This window comes from Haematobia irritans, chromosome 3 (assembly GCF_050003625.1).
Source record: "Haematobia irritans isolate KBUSLIRL chromosome 3, ASM5000362v1, whole genome shotgun sequence".
Taxonomy (NCBI): domain Eukaryota; kingdom Metazoa; phylum Arthropoda; class Insecta; order Diptera; family Muscidae; genus Haematobia; species Haematobia irritans.
The window spans coordinates 165,822,825-165,846,540 of record NC_134399.1 but is presented as its reverse complement, the minus strand read 5'-3'; positions in this window follow the sequence as shown (position 1 = coordinate 165,846,540).

Sequence of the window (23,716 nt, the reverse complement as noted above, 5' to 3'; positions counted from 1 at the left end):
AATTTCAATTTTTTCAGGATTTGGATGGAATTTTCAATTTTTTGGGGGTGGTCATGAATTAAGGTCCTTTTCGCTGTAGGACGCATAGTTTAGGAGATATGAGCAAAACAAGTTTTTCATATAAAAATTTCAATTTTTTCAGGATTTGGATGGAATTTTCAATTTTTTGGGGGTGGTCATGAATTAAGCTCCTTTTCGCCCTAGGACGCATAGTTTAAGAGATATGAGCAAAACAAGTTTCTCAAATAAAAATTTCAATTTTTTCAGGATTTGGATGGAATTTTCAATTTTTTGGGGGCGGTCATGAATTAAGCTCCTTTTCGCTCTAGGACGCATAGTTTAGGAGATATGAGCAAAACAAGTTTTTCATATAAAAATTTAAATTTTTTCAGGATTTGGATGGAATTTTCAATTTTTTGGGAGTGGTCATGAATTAAGCTCCTTTTCGCTCTAGGACGCATAGTTTGGGAGATATGAGCAAAACAAGTTTTTCATATAAAAATTTCAATTTTTTTCAGGATTTGGATGGAATTTTAAATTTTTTGGGGGTGGTCATGAATTAAGGTCCTTTTCGCTCTAGGACGCATAGTTTAGGAGATATGAGCAAAACAAGTTTTTCATATAAAAATTTCAATTTTTTCAGGATTTGGATGGAATTTTCAATTTTTTGGGGGTGGTCATGAATTAAGGTCCTTTTCGCTCTAGGACGCATAGTTTAGGAGATATGAGCAAAACAAGTTTTTCATATAAAAATTTCAATTTTTTCAGGATTTGGATGGAATTTTCAATTTTTTGGGGGTGGTCATGAATTAAGCTCCTTTTCGCTCTAGGACGCATAGTTTAGGAGATATGAGCAAAACAAGGGGTGGTCATGAATTAAGCTCCTTTTCGCTCTAGGACGCATAGTTTAGGAGATATGAGCAAAACAAGTTTTTCATATAAAAATTTAAATTTTTTCAGGATTTGGATGGAATTTTCAATTTTGTGGAGGTGGTCATGAATTAAGCTCCTTTTCGCTCTAGGACGCATAGTTTAGGAGATATGAGCAAAACAAGTTTTTCATATAAAAATTTCATTTTTTCAGGATTTGGATGGAATTTTCAATTTTTTGGGGGTGGTCATGAATTAAGGTCCTTTTCGCTCTAGGACGCATAGTTTAAGAGATATGAGCAAAACAAGTTTTTCATATAAAAATTTCAATTTTTTTTCAGGATTTGGATGGAATTTTCAATTTTTTGGGGGTGGTCATGAATTAAGGTCCTTTTCGCCCTAGGACGCATAGTTTAGGAGATATGAGCAAAACAAGTTTTTCATATAAAAATTTTAATTTTTTTTCAGGATTTGGATGAAATTTTCAATTTTTTGGGGGTGGTCATGAATTAAGCTCCTTTTCGCTCTAGGACGCATAGTTTAGGAGATATGAGCAAAACAAGTTTTTCATATAAAAATTTCAATTTTTTCAGGATTTGGATGTAATTTTCAATTTTTTGGGGAGGTCATGAATTAAGCTCCTTTTCGCTCTAGGACGCATAGTTTAGGAGATATGAGCAAACCAAGTTTTTCATATAAAAATTTCAATTTTTTCAGGACGCATAGTTTAAGAGATATGAGCAAAACAAGTTTTTCATATAAAATTTTAAATTTTTTCAGGATTTGGATGGAATTTTCAATTTTTTGGGGGTGGTCATGAATTAAGCTCCTTTTCGCTCTAGGACGAATAGTTTAGGAGATATGAGAAAAACAAGTTTTTCATACAAAAATTTAAATTTTTTCAGGATTTGGATGGAATTTTAAATTTTTTGGGGGTGGTCATGAATTAAGGTCCTTTTCGCTCTAGGACGCATAGTTTAGGAGATATGAGCAAAACAAGTTTTTCATATAAAAATTTAAATTTTTTCAGGATTTGGATGGAATTTTCAATTTTTTGGGAGTGGTCATGAATTAAGCTACTTTTCGCTCTAGGACGCATAGTTTAGGAGATATGAGCAAAACAAGTTTTTCATATAAAAATTTCAATTTTTTCAGGATTTGGATGGAATTTTTAATTTTTTGGGGTAGGTCATGAATTAAGCTCCTTTTCGCTCTAGGACGCATAGTTTAAGAGATATGAGCAAAACAAGTTTTTCATATAAAAATTTCAATTTTTTCAGGATTTGGATGGAATTTTCAATTTTTTGGGGGTGGTCATGAATTAAGCTCCTTTTCGCTCTAGGACGAATAGTTTAGGAGATATGAGCAAAACAAGTTTTTCATATAAAAATTTCAATTTTTTCAGGATTTGGATGGAATTTTCAATTTTTTGGGAGTGGTCATGAATTAAGGCCCTTTTCGCTCTAGGACGCATAGTTTAGGAGATATGAGCAAAACAAGTTTTTCATATAAAAATTTCAATTTTTTCAGGATTTGGATGGAATTTTCAATTTTTTGGGGGTGGTCATGAATTAAGCTCCTTTTCGCTCTAGGACGCATAGTTTAAGAGATATGAGCAAAACAAGTTTTTCATATAAAAATTTCAATTTTTTCAGGATTTGGATGGAATTTTAAATTTTTTGGGGTGGTCATGAATTAAGGTCCTTTTCGCTCTAGGACGCATAGTTTAGGAGATATGAGCAAAACAAGTTTTTCATGTAAAAATTTCAATTTTTTCAGGATTTGGATGGAATTTTCAATTTTTTGGGGTAGGTCATGAATTAAGCTCCTTTTCGCTCTAGGACGCATAGTTTAGGAGATATGAGCAAAACAAGTTTTTCATATAAAATTTTAATTTTTTCAGGATTTGGATGGAATTTTCAATTTTTTGGGGGTGGTCATGAATTAAGGTCCTTTTCGCTCTAGGACGCATAGTTTAGGAGATATGAGCAAAACAAGTTTTTCATATAAAAATTTAATTTTTTTCAGGATTTGGATGGAATTTTCAATTTTTTGGGAGTGGTCATGAATTAAGCTACTTTTCGCTCTAGGACGCATAGTTTAGGAGATATGAGCAAAACAAGTTTTTCATATAAAAATTTCAATTTTTTCAGGATTTGGATGGAATTTTCAATTGTTTGGGGGTGGTCATGAATTAAGCTCCTTTTCGCTCTAGGACGCATAGTTTAGGAGATATGAGCAAAACAAGTTTTTCATATAAAAATTTAAATTTTTTCAGGATTTGGATGTAATTTTCAATTTTTTGGGTAGGTCATGAATTAAGCTCCTTTTCGCTCTAGGACGCATAGTTTAGGAGATATGAGCAAAACAAGTTTTTCATATAAAAATTTAAATTTTTTCAGGATTTGGATGTAATTTTCAATTTTTTGGGTAGGTCATGAATTAAGCTCCTTTTGCTCTAGGACGCATAGTTTAGGAGATATGAGCAAAACAAGTTTTTCATATAAAAATTTCAATTTTTTCAGGATTTGGATGGAATTTTCAATTTTTTGGGGGTGGTCATGAATTAAGCTCCTTTTCGCTATAGGACGCATAGTTTAAGAGACATGAGCAAAACAAGTTTTTCATATAAAATTTTCAATTTTTTCAGGATTTGGATGGAATTTTCAATTTTTTGGGGTAGGTCATGAATTAAGCTCCTTTTCGCTCTAGGACGCATAGTTTAGGAGATATGAGCAAAACAAGTTTTTCATATAAAAATTTTAATTTTTTCAGGATTTGGATGGAATTTTCAATTTTTTGGGACGCATAGTTTAGGAGATATGAGCAAAACAAGTTTTTCATATAAAAATTTTAATTTTTTCAGGATTTGGATGGAATTTTCAATTTTTTGGGGGTGGTCATGAATTAAGGTCCTTTTCGCTCTAGGACGCATAGTTTAGGAGATATGAGCAAAACAAGTTTTTCATATAAAAATTTAAATTTTTTCAGGATTTGGATGGAATTTTCAATTTTTTGGGAGTGGTCATGAAGTAAGCTACTTTTCGCTCTAGGACGCATAGTTTAGGAGATATGAGCAAAACAAGTTTTTCATATAAAAATTTAAATTTTTTCAGGATTTGGATGGAATTTTCAATTTTTTGGGGGTGGTCATGAATTAAGCTCCTTTTCGCTCTAGGACGCATAGTTTAGGAGATATGAGCAAAACAAGTTTTTCATATAAAAATTTAAATTTTTTCAGGATTTGGATGTAATTTTCAATTTTTTGGGTAGGTCATGAATTAAGCTCCTTTTCGCTCTAGGACGCATAGTTTAGGAGATATGAGCAAAACAAGTTTTTCATATAAAAATTGCAATTTTTTCAGGATTTGGATGGAATTTTCAATTTTTTGGGGGTGGTCATGAATTAAGCTCCTTTTCGCTCTAGGACGCATAGTTTAGGAGATATGAGCAAAACAAGTTTTTCATATAAAAATTTAAATTTTTTCAGGATTTGGATGTAATTTTCAATTTTTTGGGTAGGTCATGAATTAAGCTCCTTTTCGCTCTAGGACGCATAGTTTAGGAGATATGAGCAAAACAAGTTTTTCATATAAAAATTTCAATTTTTTCAGGATTTGGATGGAATTTTTAATTTTTTGGGGTAGGTCATGAATTAAGCTCCTTTTCGCTCTAGGACGCATAGTTTAAGAGATATGAGCAAAACAAGTTTTTCATATAAAAATTTCAATTTTTTCAGGATTTGGATGGAATTTTCAATTTTTTGGGGGTGGTCATGAATTAAGCTCCTTTTCGCTCTAGGACGCATAGTTTAAGAGATATGAGCAAAACAAGTTTTTCATATAAAAATTTCAATTTTTTCAGGATTTGGATGGAATTTTCAATTTTTGAAGGCCCTTTTCGCTCTAGGACGCATAGTTTAGGAGATATGAGCAAAACAAGTTTTTCATATAAAAATTTCAATTTTTTCAGGATTTGGATGGAATTTTCAATTTTTTGGGGGTGGTCATGAATTAAGCTCCTTTTCGCTCTAGGACGCATAGTTTAAGAGATATGAGCAAAACAAGTTTTTCATATAAAAATTTCAATTTTTTCAGGATTTGGATGGAATTTTAAATTTTTTGGGGTGGTCATGAATTAAGGTCCTTTTCGCTCTAGGACGCATAGTTTAGGAGATATGAGCAAACAAGTTTTTCATGTAAAAATTTCAATTTTTTCAGGATTTGGATGGAATTTTCAATTTTTTGGGGTAGGTCATGAATTAAGCTCCTTTTCGCTCTAGGACGCATAGTTTAGGAGATATGAGCAAAACAAGTTTTTCATATAAAATTTTAATTTTTTCAGGATTTGGATGGAATTTTCAATTTTTTGGGGGTGGTCATGAATTAAGATCCTTTTCGCTCTAGGACGCATAGTTTAGGAGATATGAGCAAAACAAGTTTTTCATATAAAAATTTAATTTTTTTCAGGATTTGGATGGAATTTTCAATTTTTTGGGAGTGGTCATGAATTAAGCTACTTTTCGCTCTAGGACGCATAGTTTAGGAGATATGAGCAAAACAAGTTTTTCATATAAACATTTCAATTTTTTCAGGATTTGGATGGAATTTTCAATTTTTTGGGGTAGGTCATGAATTAAGCTCCTTTTCGCTCTAGGACGCATAGTTTAGGAGATATGAGCAAAACAAGTTTTTCATATAAAAATTTCAATTTTTTCAGGATTTGGATGGAATTTTTAATTTTTTGGGGTGGTCATGAATTAAGCTCCTTTTCGCTCTAGGACGCATAGTTTAGGAGATATGAGCAAAACAAGTTTTTCATATAAAAATTTCAATTTTTTCAGGATTTGGATGGAATTTTCAATTTTTTGGGGGTGGTCATGAATTAAGCTCCTTTTCGCTCTAGGACGCATAGTTTAGGAGATATGAGCAAAACAAGTTTTTCATATAAAAATTTAAATTTTTTCAGGATTTGGATGTAATTTTCAATTTTTTGGGTAGGTCATGAATTAAGCTCCTTTTCGCTCTAGGACGCATAGTTTAGGAGATATGAGCAAAACAAGTTTTTCATATAAAAATTTAAATTTTTTCAGGATTTGGATGGAATTTTTAATTTTTTGGGGTAGGTCATGAATTAAGCTCCTTTTCGCTCTAGGACGCATAGTTTAAGAGATATGAGCAAAACAAGTTTTTCATATAAACAAGTTTTTCATGTAAAAATTTCAATTTTTTCAGGATTTGGATGGAATTTTCAATTTTTTGGGGTAGGTTCAATTTTTTCAGGATTTGGATGGAATTTTCAATTTTTTGGGGGTGGTCATGAATTAAGCTCCTTTTCGCTCTAGGACGCATAGTTTAAGAGATATGAGCAAAACAAGTTTTTCATATAAAAATTTCAATTTTTTCAGGATTTGGATGGAATTTTAAATTTTTTGGGGTGGTCATGAATTAAGGTCCTTTTCGCTCTAGGACGCATAGTTTAGGAGATATGAGCAAAACAAGTTTTTCATATAAAAATTTCAGTTTTTTCAGGATTTGGATGGAATTTTCAATTTTTTGGGAGTGGTCATGAATTAAGCTCCTTTTCGCTCTAGGACGCATAGTTTAGGAGATATGAGCAAAACAAGTTTTTCATATAAAAATTTAAATTTTTTCAGGATTTGGATGGGATTTTCAATTTTTTGGGGGTGGTCATGAATTAAGCTCCTTTTCGCTCTAGGACGCATAGTTTAGGAGATATGAGCAAAACAAGTTTTTCATAAAGGGTGATTTGTTAAGAGCTTGATAACTTTTTTTTTTTAAAAAGCGCATAAAATTTGCAAAATCTCATCGGTTCTTTATTTGAAACGTTAGATTGGTCCATGACATTTACTTTTTGAAGATAATTTCATTTAAATGTTGACCGCGGCTGCGTCTTAGGTGGTCCATTCGGAAAGTCCAATTTTGGGCAACTTTTTCGAGCATTTCGGCCGGAATAGCCCGAATTTCTTCGGAAATGTTGTCTTCCAAAGCTGGAATAGTTGCTGGCTTATTTCTGTAGACTTTAGACTTGACGTAGCCCCACAAAAAATAGTCTAAAGGCGTCAAATCGCATGATCTTGGTGGCCAACTTACCGGTCCATTTCTTGAGATGAATTGTTCTCCGAAGTTTTCCCTCAAAATGGCCATAGAATCGCGAGCTGTGTGGCATGTAGCGCCATCTTGTTGAAACCACATGTCAACCAAGTTCAGTTCTTCCATTTTTGGCAACAAAAAGTTTGTTAGCATCGAACGATAGCGATCGCCATTCACCGTAACGTTGCGTCCAACAGCATCTTTGAAAAAATACGGTCCAATGATTCCACCAGCGTACAAACCACACCAAACAGTGCATTTTTCGGGATGCATGGGCAGTTCTTGAACGGCTTCTGGTTGCTCTTCACTCCAAATGCGGCAATTTTGCTTATTTACGTAGCCATTCAACCAGAAATGAGCCTCATCGCTGAACAAAATTTGTCGATAAAAAAGCGGATTTTCTGCCAACTTTTCTAGGGCCCATTCACTGAAAATTCGACGTTGTGGCTCGTTAGTAAGTCTATTCATGATGAAATGTCAAAGCATACTGAGCATCTTTCTCTTTGACACCATGTCTGAAATCCCACGTGATCTGTCAAATACTAATGCATGAAAATCCTAACCTCAAAAGAATCACCCTTTATAAAAATTTCAATTTTTTCAGGATTTGGATGGAATTTTCAATTTTTTGGGGGTGGTCATGAATTAAGGTCCTTTTCGCTCTAGGACGCATAGTTTAGGAGATATGAGCAAAACAAGTTTTTCATATAAAAATTTCAATTTTTTCAGGATTTGGATGGAATTTTCAATTTTTTGGGGGTGGTCATGAATTAAGCTCCTTTTCGCTCTAGGACGCATAGTTTAAGAGATATGAGCAAAACAAGTTTTTCATATAAAAATTTCAATTTTTTCAGGATTTGAATGGAATTTTAAATTTTTTGGGGGTGGTCATGAATTCAGGTCCTTTTCGCTCTAGGACGCATAGTTTAGGAGATATGACCAAAACAAGTTTTTCATATAAAAATGTCAATTTTTTCAGGATTTGGATGGAATTTTCAATTTTTTGGGGGTGGTCATGAATTAAGCTCCTTTTCGCTATAGGACGCATAGTTTAAGAGATATGAGCAAAACAAGTTTTTCATATAAAATTTTCAATTTTTTCAGGATTTGGATGGAATTTTCAATTTTTTGGGGGTGGTCATGAATTAAGGTCCTTTTCGCTCTAGGACGCATAGTTTAGGAGATATGAGCAAAACAAGTTTTTCATATAAAAATTTCAATTTTTTCAGGATTTAGATGGAATGTTCAATTTTTTGGGAGTGGTCATGAATTAAGCTCCTTTTCGCTCTAGGACGCATAGTTTAAGAGATATGAGCAAAACAAGTTTTTCATATAAAAAATTCAATTTTTTCAGGGTTTGGATGGAATTTTCAATTTTTTGGGGGTGGTCATGAATTAATGTCCTTTTCGCTCTAGGACGCATAGTTTAAGAGATATGAGCAAAACAAGTTTCTCATATAAAAATTTCAATTTTTTCAGGATTTGGATGGAATTTTCATTTTTTTGGGGGTGGTCATGAATTAAGCTCCTTTTCGCTCTAGGACGCATAGTTTAGGAGATATGAGCAAAACAAGTTTTTTTGGATGGAATTTTCAATTTTTTCAGGATTTGGATGGAATTTTCAATTTTTTGGGGGTGGTCATGAATTAAGCTCCTTTTCGCTCTAGGACGCATAGTTTAGGAGATATGAGCAAAACAAGTTTTTCATATAAAAATTTAAATTTTTTCAGGATTTGGATGGAATTTTCAATTTTTTGGGGGTGGTCATGAATTAAGGTCCTTTTCGCTCTAGGACGCATAGTTTAGGAGATATGAGCAAAACAAGTTTTTCATATAAAAATTTCAATTTTTTCAGGATTTGGATGGAATTTTCAATTTTTTGGGGGTGGTCATGAATTAAGCTCCTTTTCGCTCTAGGACGCATAGTTTAAGAGATATGAGCAAAACAAGTTTTTCATATAAAAATTTCAATTTTTTCAGGATTTGAATGGAATTTTAAATTTTTTGGGGGTGGTCATGAATTCAGGTCCTTTTCGCTCTAGGACGCATAGTTTAGGAGATATGAGCAAAACAAGTTTTTCATATAAAAATTTCAATTTTTTCAGGATTTGGATGGAATTTTCAATTTTTTGGGGGTGGTCATGAATTAAGCTCCTTTTCGCTATAGGACGCATAGTTTAAGAGATATGAGTAAAACAAGTTTTTCATATAAAATTTTAAATTTTTTCAGGATTTGGATGGAATTTTCAATTTTTTGGGGGTGGTCATGAATTAAGGTCCTTTTCGCTCTAGGACGCATAGTTTAGGAGATATGAGCAAAACAAGTTTTTCATATAAAAATTTAAATTTTTTCAGGATTTAGATGGAATTTTCTATTTTTTGGGAGTGGTCATGAATTAAGCTCCTTTTCGCTCTAGGACGCATAGTTTAAGAGATATGAGCAAAACAAGTTTCTCAAATAAAAATTTAAATTTTTTCAGGATTTGGATGGAATTTTCATTTTTTTGGGGGTGGTCATGAATTAAGCTCCTTTTCGCTCTAGGACGCATAGTTTAAGAGATATGAGCAAAACAAGTTTCTCAAATAAAAATTTAATTTTTTTCAGGATTTGGATGGAATTTTCAATTTTTTGGGGGTGGTCATGAATTATGCTCCTTTTCGCTCTGGGACGCATAGTTTAGGAGATATGAGCAAAACAAGTTTTTCATATAAAAATTTAAATTTTTTCAGGATTTGGATGTAATTTTCAATTTTTTGGGGTAGGTCATGAATTAAGCTCATTTTCGCTCTAGGACGCATAGTTTAGGAGATATGAGCAAAACAAGTTTTTCATAGAAAAATTTCAATTTTTTTCAGGATTTGGATGGAATTTTCAATTTTTTGGGGGTGGTCATGAATTAAGCTCCTTTTCGCTCTAGGACGCATAGTTTAGAAGATATGAGCAAAACAAGTTTTTCATATAAAAATTTCAATTTTTTCAGGATTTGAATGGAATTTTAAATTTTTTGGGGGTGGTCATGAATTCAGGTCCTTTTCGCTCTAGGACGCATAGTTTAGGAGATATGAGCAAAACAAGTTTTTCATATAAAAATTTCAGTTTTTTCAGGATTTGGATGGAATTTTCAATTTTTTGGGAGTGGTCATGAATTAAGCTCCTTATCGCTCTAGGACGCATAGTTTAGGAGATATGAGCAAAACAAGTTTTTCATATAAAAATTTAAATTTTTTCAGGATTTGGATGGGATTTTCAATTTTTTGGGTAGGTCATGAATTAAGCTCCTTTTCGCTCTAGGACGCATAGTTTAGGAGATATGAGCAAAACAAGTTTTTCATATAAAAATTTAAATTTTTTCAGGATTTGGATGGAATTTTTAATTTTTTGGGGTAGGTCATGAATTAAGCTCCTTTTCGCTCTAGGACGCATAGTTTAAGAGATATGAGCAAAACAAGTTTTTCATATAAAAATTTCAATTTTTTCAGGATTTGGATGGAATTTTCAATTTTTTGGGGGTGGTCATGAATTAAGCTCCTTTTCGCTCTAGGACGCATAGTTTAAGAGATATGAGCAAAACAAGTTTTTCATATAAAAATTTCAATTTTTTCAGGATTTGGATGGAATTTTAAATTTTTTGGGGTGGTCATGAATTAAGGTCCTTTTCGCTCTAGGACGCATAGTTTAGGAGATATGAGCAAAACAAGTTTTTCATATAAAAATTTCAATTTTTTCAGGATTTGGATGGAATTTTCAATTTTTTGGGGGTGGTCATGAATTAAGCTCCTTTTCGCTCTAGGACGCATAGTTTAGGAGATATGAGCAAAACAAGTTTTTCATATAAAAATTTCAATTTTTTCAGGATTTGGATGGAATTTTCAATTTTTCGGGGGTGGTCATGAATTAAGGTCCTTTTCGCTCTAGGACGCATAGTTTAGGAGATATGAGCAAAACAAGTTTTTCATATAAAAATTTCAATTTTTTCAGGATTTGGATGGAATTTTCAATTTTTTGGGGGTGGTCATGAATTAAGCTCCTTTTCGCTCTAGGACGCATAGTTTAAGAGATATGAGCAAAACAAGTTTTTCATATAAAAATTTCAATTTTTTCAGGATTTGGATGGAATCTTCAATTTTTTGGGAGTGGTCATGAATAAGCTCCTTTTCGCTCTAGGGCGCATAGTTTAAGAGATATGAGCAAAACAAGTTTTTCATATAAAAATTTCAATTTTTTCAGGATTTGAATGGAATTTTAAATTTTTTGGGGGTGGTCATGAATTAAGGTCCTTTTCGCTCTAGGACGCATAGTTTAGGAGATATGAGCAAAACAAGTTTTTCATATAAAAATTTTAATTTTTTCAGGATTTGGATGGAATTTTCAATTTTTTGGGAGTGGTCATGAATTAAGCTCCTTTTCGCTCTAGGACGCATAGTTTAGAAGATATGAGCAAAACAAGTTTTTCATATAAAAATTTCAATTTTTTCAGGATTTGAATGGAATTTTAAATTTTTTGGGGGTGGTCATGAATTCAGGTCCTTTTCGCTCTAGGACGCATAGTTTAGGAGATATGAGCAAAACAAGTTTTTCATATAAAAATTTCAGTTTTTTCAGGATTTGGATGGAATTTTCAATTTTTTGGGAGTGGTCATGAATTAAGCTCCTTATCGCTCTAGGACGCATAGTTTAAGAGATATGAGCAAAACAAGTTTTTCATATAAAAATTTAAATTTTTTCAGGATTTGGATGGAATCTTCAATTTTTTGGGAGTGGTCATGAATAAGCTCCTTTTCGCTCTAGGGCGCATAGTTTAAGAGATATGAGCAAAACAAGTTTTTCATATAAAAATTTCAAAATTTTCAGGATTTGGATGGAATTTTCAATTTTTTGGGGGTGGTCATGAATTAAGGTCCTTTTCGCTCTAGGACGCATAGTTTAGGAGATGTGAGCAAAACAAGTTTTTCATATAAAAATTTCAAATTTTTCAGGATTTGGATGGAATTTTCACTTTTTTGGGGGTGGTCATGAATTAAGCTCCTTTTCGCTCTAGGACGCATAGTTTAGGAGATATGAGCAAAACAAGTTTTTCATATAAAAATTTCAATTTTTTCAGGATTTGGATGGAATTTTCAATTTTTTGGGGGTGGTCATGAATTAAGCTCCTTTTCGCTCTAGGACGCATAGTTTATGAGCAAAACAAGTTTTTCATATAAAAATTTAATTTTTTTCAGGATTTGGATGGAATTTTCAATTTTTTGGGGGTGGTCATGAATTCAGGTCCTTTTCGCTCTAGGACGCATAGTTTAGGAGATATGAGCAAAACAAGTTTTTCATATAAAAATTTCAGTTTTTTCAGGATTTGGATGGAATTTTCAATTTTTTGGGAGTGGTCATGAATTAAGCTCCTTTTCGCTCTAGGACGCATAGTTTAGGAGATATGAGCAAAACAAGTTTTTCATATAAAAATTTCAATTTTTTCAGGATTTGAATGGAATTTTAAATTTTTTGGGGGTGGTCATGAATTCAGGTCCTTTTCGCTCTAGGACGCATAGTTTAGGAGATATGAGCAAAACAAGTTTTTCATATAAAAATTTCAGTTTTTTCAGGATTTGGATGGAATTTTCAATTTTTTGGGAGTGGTCATGAATTAAGCTCCTTATCGCTCTAGAACGCATAGTTTAGGAGATATGAGCAAAACAAGTTTTTCATATAAAAATTTCAATTTTTTCAGGATTTGGATGGAATTTTAAATTTTTTGGGGGTGGTCATGAATGAAGCTCCTTTTTGCTCTAGGAAGCATAGTTTAGGAGATATGAGCAAAACAAGTTTTTCATATAAAAATTTCAATTTTTTCAGGATTTGGATGGAATTTTAAATTTTTTGGGGGTGGTCATGAATTAAGGTCCTTTTCGCTCTAGGACGCATAGTTTAGGAGATATGAGCAAAACAAGTTTTTCATATAAAAATTTCAATTTTTCAGGATTTGGATGGAATTTTCAATTTTTTGGGAGTGGCCATGAATTAAGCTCCTTTTCGCTCTAGGACGCATAGTTTAAGAGATATGAGCAAAATAAGTTTTTCATATAAAAATTTCAATTTTTTCAGGGTTTGGATGGAATTTTAAATTTTTTGGGGGTGGTCATGAATTAATGTCCTTTTCGCTCTAGGACGCATAGTTTAGGAGATATGAGCAAAACAAGTTTTTCATATAAAAATTTCAATTTTTCCAGGATTTGGATGGAATTTTCAATTTTTTGGGGGTGGTCATGAATTAAGCTCCTTTTCGCCCTAGGACGCATAGTTTAAGAGATATGAGCAAAACAAGTTTCTCAAATAAAAATTTCAATTTTTTCAGGATTTGGATGGAATTTTCAATTTTTTGGGGGTGGTCATGAATTAAGCTCCTTTTCGCTCTAGGACGCATAGTTTAAGAGATATGAGCAAAACAAGTTTTTTTGGATGGAATTTAAATTTTTTGGGGGTGGTCATGAATTAAGCTCTTTTTCGCTCTAGGACATAGTTTAAGAGATATGAGCAAAACAAGTTTTTCATATAAAAATTTCAATTTTTTCAGGATTGGATGGAATTTTCAATTATTTGGGGATGGTCATGAATTAAGCTCATTGTCGCTCTAGGACGCATAGTTTAGGAGATATGAGCAAAACAAGTTTTTCATATAAAAATTTCAATTTTTTCAGGATTTGGATGGAATTTTCAATTTTTTGGGGGTGGTCATGAATTAAGGTCCTTTTCGCTCTAGGACGCATAGTTTAGGAGATATGAGCAAAACAAGTTTTTCATATGAAAATTTCAATTTTTTCAGGATTTGGATGGAATTTTCAATTTTTTGGGGGTGGTCATGAATTAAGCTCCTTTTCGCTCTAGGACGCATAGTTTAGGAGATATGAGCAAAACAAGTTTTTCATATAAAAATTTCAATTTTTTCAGGATTTGGATGGAATTTTCAATTTTTTGGGGGTGGTCATGAATTAAGCTCCTTTTCGCTCTAGGACGCATAGTTTAGGAGATATGAGCAAAACAAGTTTTTCATATAAAAATTTAAATTTTTTCAGGATTTGGATGGAATTTTCAATTTTTTGGGGGTGGTCAGAATTAAGCTCCTTTTCGCTCTAGGACGCATAGTTTAGGAGATATGAGCAAAACAAGTTTTTCATATAAAAATTTCAATTTTTTCAGGATTTGGATGGAATTTTAAATTTTTTGGGGGTGGTCATGAATTAAGCTCCTTTTCGCTCTAGAACGCATAGTTTAGGAGATATGAGCAAAACAAGTTTTTCATATAAAAATTTCAATTTTTTCAGGATTTGGATGGAATTTTAAATTTTTTGGGGGTGGTCATGAATGAAGCTCCTTTTCGCTATAGGACGCATAGTTTAGGAGATATGAGCAAAACAAGTTTTTCATATAAAAATTTCAATTTTTTCAGGATTTGGATGGAATTTTCAATTTTTTGGGGGTGGTCATGAATTAAGCTCCTTTTCGCCCTAGGACGCATTGTTTAAGAGATATGAGCAAAACAAGTTTCTCAAATAAAAGTTTCAATTTTTTCAGGATTTGGATGGAATTTTCAATTTTTTGGGGGTGGTCATGAATTAAGCTCCTTTTCGCTCTAGGACGCATAGTTTAAGAGATATGAGCAAAACAAGTTTTTTTGGATGGAATTTTAAATTTTTTGGGGGTGGTCATGAATTAAGCTCTTTTTCGCTCTAGGACGCATAGTTTAAGAGATATGAGCAAAACAAGTTTTTCATATAAAAATTTAAATTTTTTCAGGATTTGGATGGAATTTTCAATTTTTTGGGGGTGGTCAGAATTAAGCTCCTTTTCGCTCTAGGACGCATAGTTTAGGAGATATGAGCAAAACAAGTTTTTCATATAAAAATTTCAATTTTTTCAGGATTTGGATGGAATTTTCAATTTTTTGGGGGTGGTCATGAATTAAGGTCCTTTTCGCTCTAGGACGCATAGTTTAGGAGATATGAGCAAAACAAGTTTTTCATATGAAAATTTCAATTTTTTCAGGATTTGGATGGAATTTTCAATTTTTTGGGGGTGGTCATGAATTAAGCTCCTTTTCGCTCTAGGACGCATAGTTTAGGAGATATGAGCAAAACAAGTTTTTCATATAAAAATTTCAATTTTTTCAGGATTTGGATGGAATTTTCAATTTTTTGGGGGTGGTCATGAATTAAGCTCCTTTTCGCTCTAGGACGCATAGTTTAGGAGATATGAGCAAAACAAGTTTTTCATATAAAAATTTCAATTTTTTCAGGATTTGGATGGAATTTTTAATTTTTTGGGGTGGTCATGAATTAAGGTCCTTTTCGCCCTAGGATGCATAGTTTAGGAGATATGAGCAAAACAAGTTTTTCATATAAAAATTTCAATTTTTTCAGGATTTGGATGGAATTTTTAATTTTTTGGGGTAGGTCATGAATTAAGCTCCTTTTCGCTCTAGGACGCATAGTTTAAGAGATATGAGCAAAACAAGTTTTTTTCGATGGAATTTTCAATTTTTTGGGGGTGGTCATGAATTAAGGTCCTTTTCGCTCTAGGACGCATAGTTTAAGAGATATGAGCAAAACAAGTTTTTCATATAAAAATATCAATTTTTTCAGGATTTGGATGGAATTTTCAATTACGACGCATAGTTTAGGAGATATGAGCAAAACAAGTTTTTCATATAAAAATTTCAATTTTTTCAGGATTTGGATGGAATTTTTAATTTTTTGGGGTGGTCATGAATTAAGGTCCTTTTCGCTCTAGGATGCATAGTTTAGGAGATATGAGCAAAACAAGTTTTTCATATAAAAATTTCAATTTTTTCAGGATTTGGATGGAATTTTTAATTTTTTGGGGTAGGTCATGAATTAAGCTCCCTTTCGCTCTAGGACGCATAGTTTAGGAGATATGAGCAAAACAAGTTTTTCATTATTAAGGTCCTTTTCGCTCTAGGACGCATAGTTTAGGAGATATGAGCAAAACAAGTTTTTCATATAAAAATTTCAATTTTTTCAGGATTTGGATGTAATTTTCAATTTTTTGGGGGTGGTCATGAATTAAGCTCCTTTTCGCTCTAGAACGCATAGTTTAGGAGATATGAGCAAAATAAGTTTTTCATATAAAAATTTCAATTTTTTCAGGATTTGGATGGAATTTTCAATTTTTTGGGGGTGGTCATGAATTAAGGTCCTTTTCGCTCTAGGACGCATAGTTTAGGAGATATGAGCAAAACAAGTTTTTCATATAAAAATTTCAATTTTTTCAGGATTTGGATAGAATTTTCAATTTTTTGGGGGTGGTCATGAATTACGCTCCTTTTCGCTCTAGGACGCATAGTTTAAGAGATATGAGCAAAACAAGTTTTTCATATAAAAATTTCAATTTTTTTTCAGGATTTGGATGGAATTTTCAATTTTTTGGAGGTGGTCATGAATTAAGGTCCTTTTCGCTCTAGGACGCATAGTTTAGGAGATATGAGCAAAACAAGTTTTTCATATAAAAATTTAAATTTTTTCAGGATTTGGATGGAATTTTCAATTTTTTGGGGGTGGTCATGAATTAAGGTCCTTTTCGCTCTAGGACGCATAGTTTAGGAGTTATGAGCAAAACAAGTTTTTCATATTTCAATTTTTTCAGGATTTGGATGGAATTTTCAATTTTTTGGGAGTGGTCATGAATTAAGCTCCTTTTCGCTCTAGGACGCATAGTTTAAGAGATATGAGCAAAACAAGTTTTTCATATAAAAATTTCAATTTTTTTCAGGATTTGGATGGAATTTTCAATCTTTTGGAGGTGGTCATGAATTGAGGTCCTTTTCGCTCTAGGACGCATAGTTTAGGAGTTATGAGCAAAACAAGTTTTTCATATAAAAATTTCAATTTTTTCAGGATTTGGATGGAATTTTCAATTTTTTGGGGGGTGGTCATGAATTAAGGTCCTTTTCGCTCTAGGGCGCATAAATTTTTTGGGGATGGTCATGAATTAAGGTCCTTTTCGCTCTAGGACGCATAGTTTAGGAGATATGAGCAAAACAAGTTTTTCATATAAAAATTTCAATTTTTTCAGGATTTGGATGGAATTTTCAATTTTTTGGGGGTGGCCATGAATTAAGCTCCTTTTCGCTCTAGGACGCATAGTTTAGGAGATATGAGCAAAACAAGTTTTTCATATAAAAATTTCAATTTTTTCAGGATTTGGATGGAATTTTCAATTTTTTGGGGGTGGTCATGAATTAAGGTCCTTTTCGCTCTAAGAGGCATAGTTTAGGAGATATGAGCAAAACAAGTTTTTCATATAAAAATTTCAATTTTTTCAGGATTTGGATGTAATTTTCAATTTTTTGGGGTAGGTCATGAATTAAGCTCCTTTTCGCTCTAGGACGCATAGTTTAGGAGATATGAGCAAAACAAGTTTTTCATATAAAAATTTCAATTTTTTCAGGATTTGGATGGAATTTTTAATTTTTTGGGGTAGGTCATGAATTAAGCTCCTTTTCGCTCTAGGACGCATAGTTTAGGAGATATGAGCAAAACAAGTTTTTCATATAAAAATTTCAATTTTTTCAGGATTGGATGAAATTTTCAATTTTTTGGGGGTGGTCATGAATTAAGCTTCTTTTCGCTCTAGGACGCATAGTTTAAGAGATATGAGCAAAACAAGTTTTTCATATAAAAATTTCAATTTTTTTTCAGGATTTGGATGGAATTTTCAATTTTTTGGGGGTGGTCATGAATTAAGGTCCTTTTCGCTCTAGGACGCATAGTTTAGGAGATATGAGCAAAACAAGTTTTTCATATAAAAATTTAAATTTTTTCAGGATTTGGATGGAATTTTAAATTTTTTGGGGGTGGTCATGAATTAAGGTCCTTTTCGCTCTAGGACGCATAGTTTAGGAGTTATGAGCAAAACAAGTTTTTCATATAAAAATTTAAATTTTTTCAGAATTTGGATGGAATTTTCATTTTTTTGGGAGTGGTCATGAATTAAGCTCCTTTTCGCTCTAGGACGCATAGTTTAGGAGATATGAGCAAAACAAGTTTTTCATATAAAAATTTCAATTTTTTCAGGATTTGGATGTAATTTTCAATTTTTTGGGGTAGGTCATGAATTAAGCTCCTTTTCGCTCTAGGACGCATAGTTTAGGAGATATGAGCAAAACAAGTTTTTCATATAAAAATTTTAATTTTTTCAGGATTTGGATGGAATTTTCAATTTGTTGGGGGTGGTCATGAATTAAGGTCCTTTTCGCTCTAGGACGCATAAATTTTTTGGGGGTGGTCATGAATTAAGGTCCTTTTCGCTCTAGGACGCATAGTTTAGGAGATATGAGCAAAACAAGTTTTTCATATAAAAATTTCAATTTTTTCAGGATTTGGATGGAATTTTCAATTTTTGGGGGTGGTCATGAATTACGCTCCTTTTCGCTCTAGGACGCATAGTTTAAGAGATATGAGCAAAACAAGTTTTTCATATAAAAATTTCAATTTTTTTTTCAGGATTTGGATAGAATTTTCAATTTTTTGGAGGTGGTCATGAATTAAGGTCCTTTTCGCTCTAGGACGCATAGTTTAGGAGATATGAGCAAAACAAGTTTTTCATATAAAAATTTCAATTTTTTCAGGATTTGGATGTAATTTTCAATTTTTTGGGGGTGGTCATGAATTAAGCTCCTTTTCGCTCTAGGACGCATAGTTTAGGAGATATGAGCAAAACTAGTTTTTCATATAAAAATTTCAATTTTTTCAGGATTTGGATGGAATTTTCAATTTTTTGGGGGTGGTCATGAATTAAGGTCCTTTTCGCTCTAGGACGCATACATTTTTTGGGGGTGGTCATGAATTAAGGTCCTTTTCGCTCTAGGACGCATAGTTTAGGAGATATGAGCAAAACAAGTTTTTCATATAAAAATTTCAATTTTTTCAGGATTTGGATGGAATTTTCAATTTTTTGGGGGTGGTCATGAATTACGCTCCTTTTCGCTCTAGGACGCATAGTTTAAGAGATATGAGCAAAACAAGTTTTTCATATAAAAATTTCAATTTTTTTTCAGGATTTGGATGGAATTTTCAATTTTTTGGAGGTGGTCATGAATTAAGGTCCTTTTCGCTCTAGGACGCATAGTTTAAGAGATATGAGCAAAACAAGTTTTTCATATAAAAATTTCAATTTTTTCAGGATTTGGATGGAATTTTCAATTTTTTGGGGGTGGTCATGAATTAAGCTCCTTTTCGCTCTAGGATGCATAGTTTAGGAGATATGACCAAAACAAGTTTTTCATATAGAAATTTCAATTTTTTCAGGATTTGGATGGAATTTTCAATTTTTTGGGGGTGGTCATGAAGTAAGGTCCTTTTCGCTCTAGGACGCATAGTTTAGGAGATATGACCAAAACAAGTTTTTCATATAAAAATTTCAATTTTTTCAGGATTTGGATGGAATTTTCAATTTTTTGGGGGTGGTCATGAATTAAGCTCCTTTTCGCTCAGGAAGCATAGTTTAGGAGATATGAGCAAAACAAGTTTTTCATATAAAAATTTCAATTTTTTCAGGATTTGGATGGAATTTTAAATTTTTTGGGAGTGGTCATGAATTAAGGTCCTTTTCGCTCTAGGACGCATAGTTTAGGAGATATGAGCAAAACAAGTTTTTCATATAAAAATTTCAATTTTTTTCAGGATATGGATGGAATTTTCAAATTTTTGGGGGTGGTCATGAATTAAGCTCCTTTTCGCTCTAGGACGCATAGTTTAGGAGATATGAGCAAAACAAGTTTTCCATATAAAAATTTAAATTTTTTCAGGATTTGGATGGGATTTTCAATTTTTTGGGGGTGGTCATGAATTAAGGTCCTTTTCGCTCTAGGACGCATAGTTTAGGAGATATGAGCAAAACAAGTTTTTCATATAAAAATTTCAATTTTTTTCAGGATTTGGATGGAATTTTCAATCTTTTGGAGGTGGTCATGAATTAAGGTCCTTTTCGCTCTAGGACGCATAGTTTAGGAGTTATGAGCAAAACAAGTTTTTCATATAAAAATTTCAATTTTTTCAGGATTTGGATGGAATTTGCAATTTTTTGGGGGTGGTCATGAATTAAGCTCCTTTCCGCTCTAGGACGCATAGTTTAAGAGATATGAGCAAAACAAGTTTTTCATATAAAAATTTCAATTTTTTCAGGATTTGGATGGAATTTTCAATTTTTTGGGGGTGGTCATGAATTAAGGTCCTTTTCGCTCTAAGAGGCTTAGTTTAGGAGATATGAGCAAAACAAGCTTTTCATATAAAAATTTCAATTTTTTCAGGATTTGGATGTAATTTTCAATTTTTTGGGGTAGATCATGAATTAAGCTCCTTTTCGCTCTAGGACGCATAGTTTAGGAGATATAAGCAAAACAAGTTTTTCATATAAAAATTTCAATTTTTTCAGGATTTGGATGGAATTTTTAATTTTTTGGGGTAGGTCATGAATTAAGCTCCTTTTCGCTCTAGGACGCATAGTTTAGGAGATATGAGCAAAACAAGTTTTTCATATAAAAATTTCAATTTTTTCAGGATTGGATGGAATTTTCAATTTTTTGGGGGTGGTCATGAATTAAGCTTCTTTTCGCTCTAGGACGCATAGTTTAAGAGATATGAGCAAAACAAGTTTTTCATATGAAAATTTCAATTTTTTCAGGATTTGGATGGAATTTTCAATTTTTTGGGGGTGGCCATGAATTAAGCTCCTTTTCGCTCTAGGACGCATAGTTTAGGAGATATGAGCAAAACAAGTTTTTCATATAAAAATTTAAATTTTTTCAGGATTTGGATGGAATTTTCAATTTTTTGGGGGTGGTCATGAATTAAGGTCCTTTTCGCTCTAAGAGGCATAGTTTAGGAGATATGAGCAAAACAAGTTTTTCATATAAAAATTTCAATTTTTTCAGGATTTGGATGTAATTTTCAATTTTTTGGGGTAGGTCATGAATTAAGCTCCTTTTCGCTCTAGGACGCATAGTTTAGGAGATATGAGCAAAACAAGTTTTTCATATAAAAATTTCAATTTTTTCAGGATTTGGATGGAATTTTTAATTTTTTGGGGTAGGTCATGAATTAAGCTCCTTTTCGCTCTAGGACGCATAGTTTAGGAGATATGAGCAAAACAAGTTTTTCATATAAAAATTTCAATTTTTTCAGGATTGGATGAAATTTTCAATTTTTTGGGGGTGGTCATGAATTAAGCTTCTTTTCGCTCTAGGACGCATAGTTTAAGAGATATGAGCAAAACAAGTTTTTCATATAAAAATTTCAATTTTTTTTCAGGATTTGGATGGAATTTTCAATTTTTTGGGGGTGGTCATGAATTAAGGTCCTTTTCGCTCTAGGACGCATAGTTTAGGAGATATGAGCAAAACAAGTTTTTCATATAAAAATTTAAATTTTTTCAGGATTTGGATGGAATTTTAAATTTTTTGGGGGTGGTCATGAATTAAGGTCCTTTTCGCTCTAGGACGCATAGTTTAGGAGTTATGAGCAAAACAAGTTTTTCATATAAAAATTTAAATTTTTTCAGAATTTGGATGGAATTTTCATTTTTTTGGGAGTGGTCATGAATTAAGCTCCTTTTCGCTCTAGGACGCATAGTTTAGGAGATATGAGCAAAACAAGTTTTTCATATAAAAATTTCAATTTTTTCAGGATTTGGATGTAATTTTCAATTTTTTGGGGTAGGTCATGAATTAAGCTCCTTTTCGCTCTAGGACGCATAGTTTAGGAGATATGAGCAAAACAAGTTTTTCATATAAAAATTTTAATTTTTTCAGGATTTGGATGGAATTTTCAATTTGTTGGGGGTGGTCATGAATTAAGGTCCTTTTCGCTCTAGGACGCATAAATTTTTTGGGGGTGGTCATGAATTAAGGTCCTTTTCGCTCTAGGACGCATAGTTTAGGAGATATGAGCAAAACAAGTTTTTCATATAAAAATTTCAATTTTTTCAGGATTTGGATGGAATTTTCAATTTTTGGGGGTGGTCATGAATTACGCTCCTTTTCGCTCTAGGACGCATAGTTTAAGAGATATGAGCAAAACAAGTTTTTCATATAAAAATTTCAATTTTTTTTTCAGGATTTGGATAGAATTTTCAATTTTTTGGAGGTGGTCATGAATTAAGGTCCTTTTCGCTCTAGGACGCATAGTTTAGGAGATATGAGCAAAACTAGTTTTTCATATAAAAATTTCAATTTTTTCAGGATTTGGATGGAATTTTCAATTTTTTGGGGGTGGTCATGAATTAAGGTCCTTTTCGCTCTAGGACGCATACATTTTTTGGGGGTGGTCATGAATTAAGGTCCTTTTCGCTCTAGGACGCATAGTTTAGGAGATATGAGCAAAACAAGTTTTTCATATAAAAATTTCAATTTTTTCAGGATTTGGATGGAATTTTCAATTTTTTGGGGGTGGTCATGAATTACGCTCCTTTTCGCTCTAGGACGCATAGTTTAAGAGATATGAGCAAAACAAGTTTTTCATATAAAAATTTCAATTTTTTTTCAGGATTTGGATGGAATTTTCAATTTTTTGGAGGTGGTCATGAATTAAGGTCCTTTTCGCTCTAGGACGCATAGTTTAAGAGATATGAGCAAAACAAGTTTTTCATATAAAAATTTCAATTTTTTCAGGATTTGGATGGAATTTTCAATTTTTTGGGGGTGGTCATGAATTAAGCTCCTTTTCGCTCTAGGATGCATAGTTTAGGAGATATGACCAAAACAAGTTTTTCATATAGAAATTTCAATTTTTTCAGGATTTGGATGGAATTTTCAATTTTTTGGGGGTGGTCATGAAGTAAGGTCCTTTTCGCTCTAGGACGCATAGTTTAGGAGATATGACCAAAACAAGTTTTTCATATAAAAATTTCAATTTTTTCAGGATTTGGATGGAATTTTCAATTTTTTGGGGGTGGTCATGAATTAAGCTCCTTTTCGCTCAGGAAGCATAGTTTAGGAGATATGAGCAAAACAAGTTTTTCATATAAAAATTTCAATTTTTTCAGGATTTGGATGGAATTTTAAATTTTTTGGGAGTGGTCATGAATTAAGGTCCTTTTCGCTCTAGGACGCATAGTTTAGGAGATATGAGCAAAACAAGTTTTTCATATAAAAATTTCAATTTTTTTCAGGATATGGATGGAATTTTCAAATTTTTGGGGGTGGTCATGAATTAAGCTCCTTTTCGCTCTAGGACGCATAGTTTAGGAGATATGAGCAAAACAAGTTTTCCATATAAAAATTTAAATTTTTTCAGGATTTGGATGGGATTTTCAATTTTTTGGGGGTGGTCATGAATTAAGGTCCTTTTCGCTCTAGGACGCATAGTTTAGGAGATATGAGCAAAACAAGTTTTTCATATAAAAATTTCAATTTTTTTCAGGATTTGGATGGTGGTCATGAATTAAGGTCCTTTTCGCTCTAGGACGCATAGTTTAGGAGTTATGAGCAAAACAAGTTTTTCATATAAAAATTTCAATTTTTTCAGGATTTGGATGGAATTTGCAATTTTTTGGGGGTGGTCATGAATTAAGCTCCTTTCCGCTCTAGGACGCATAGTTTAAGAGATATGAGCAAAACAAGTTTTTCATATAACAATTTCAATTTTTTCAGGATTTGGATGTAATTTTCAATTTTTTGGGGGTGGCCATGAATTAAGGTCCTTTTCGCTCTAGGACGCATAGTTTAAGAGAT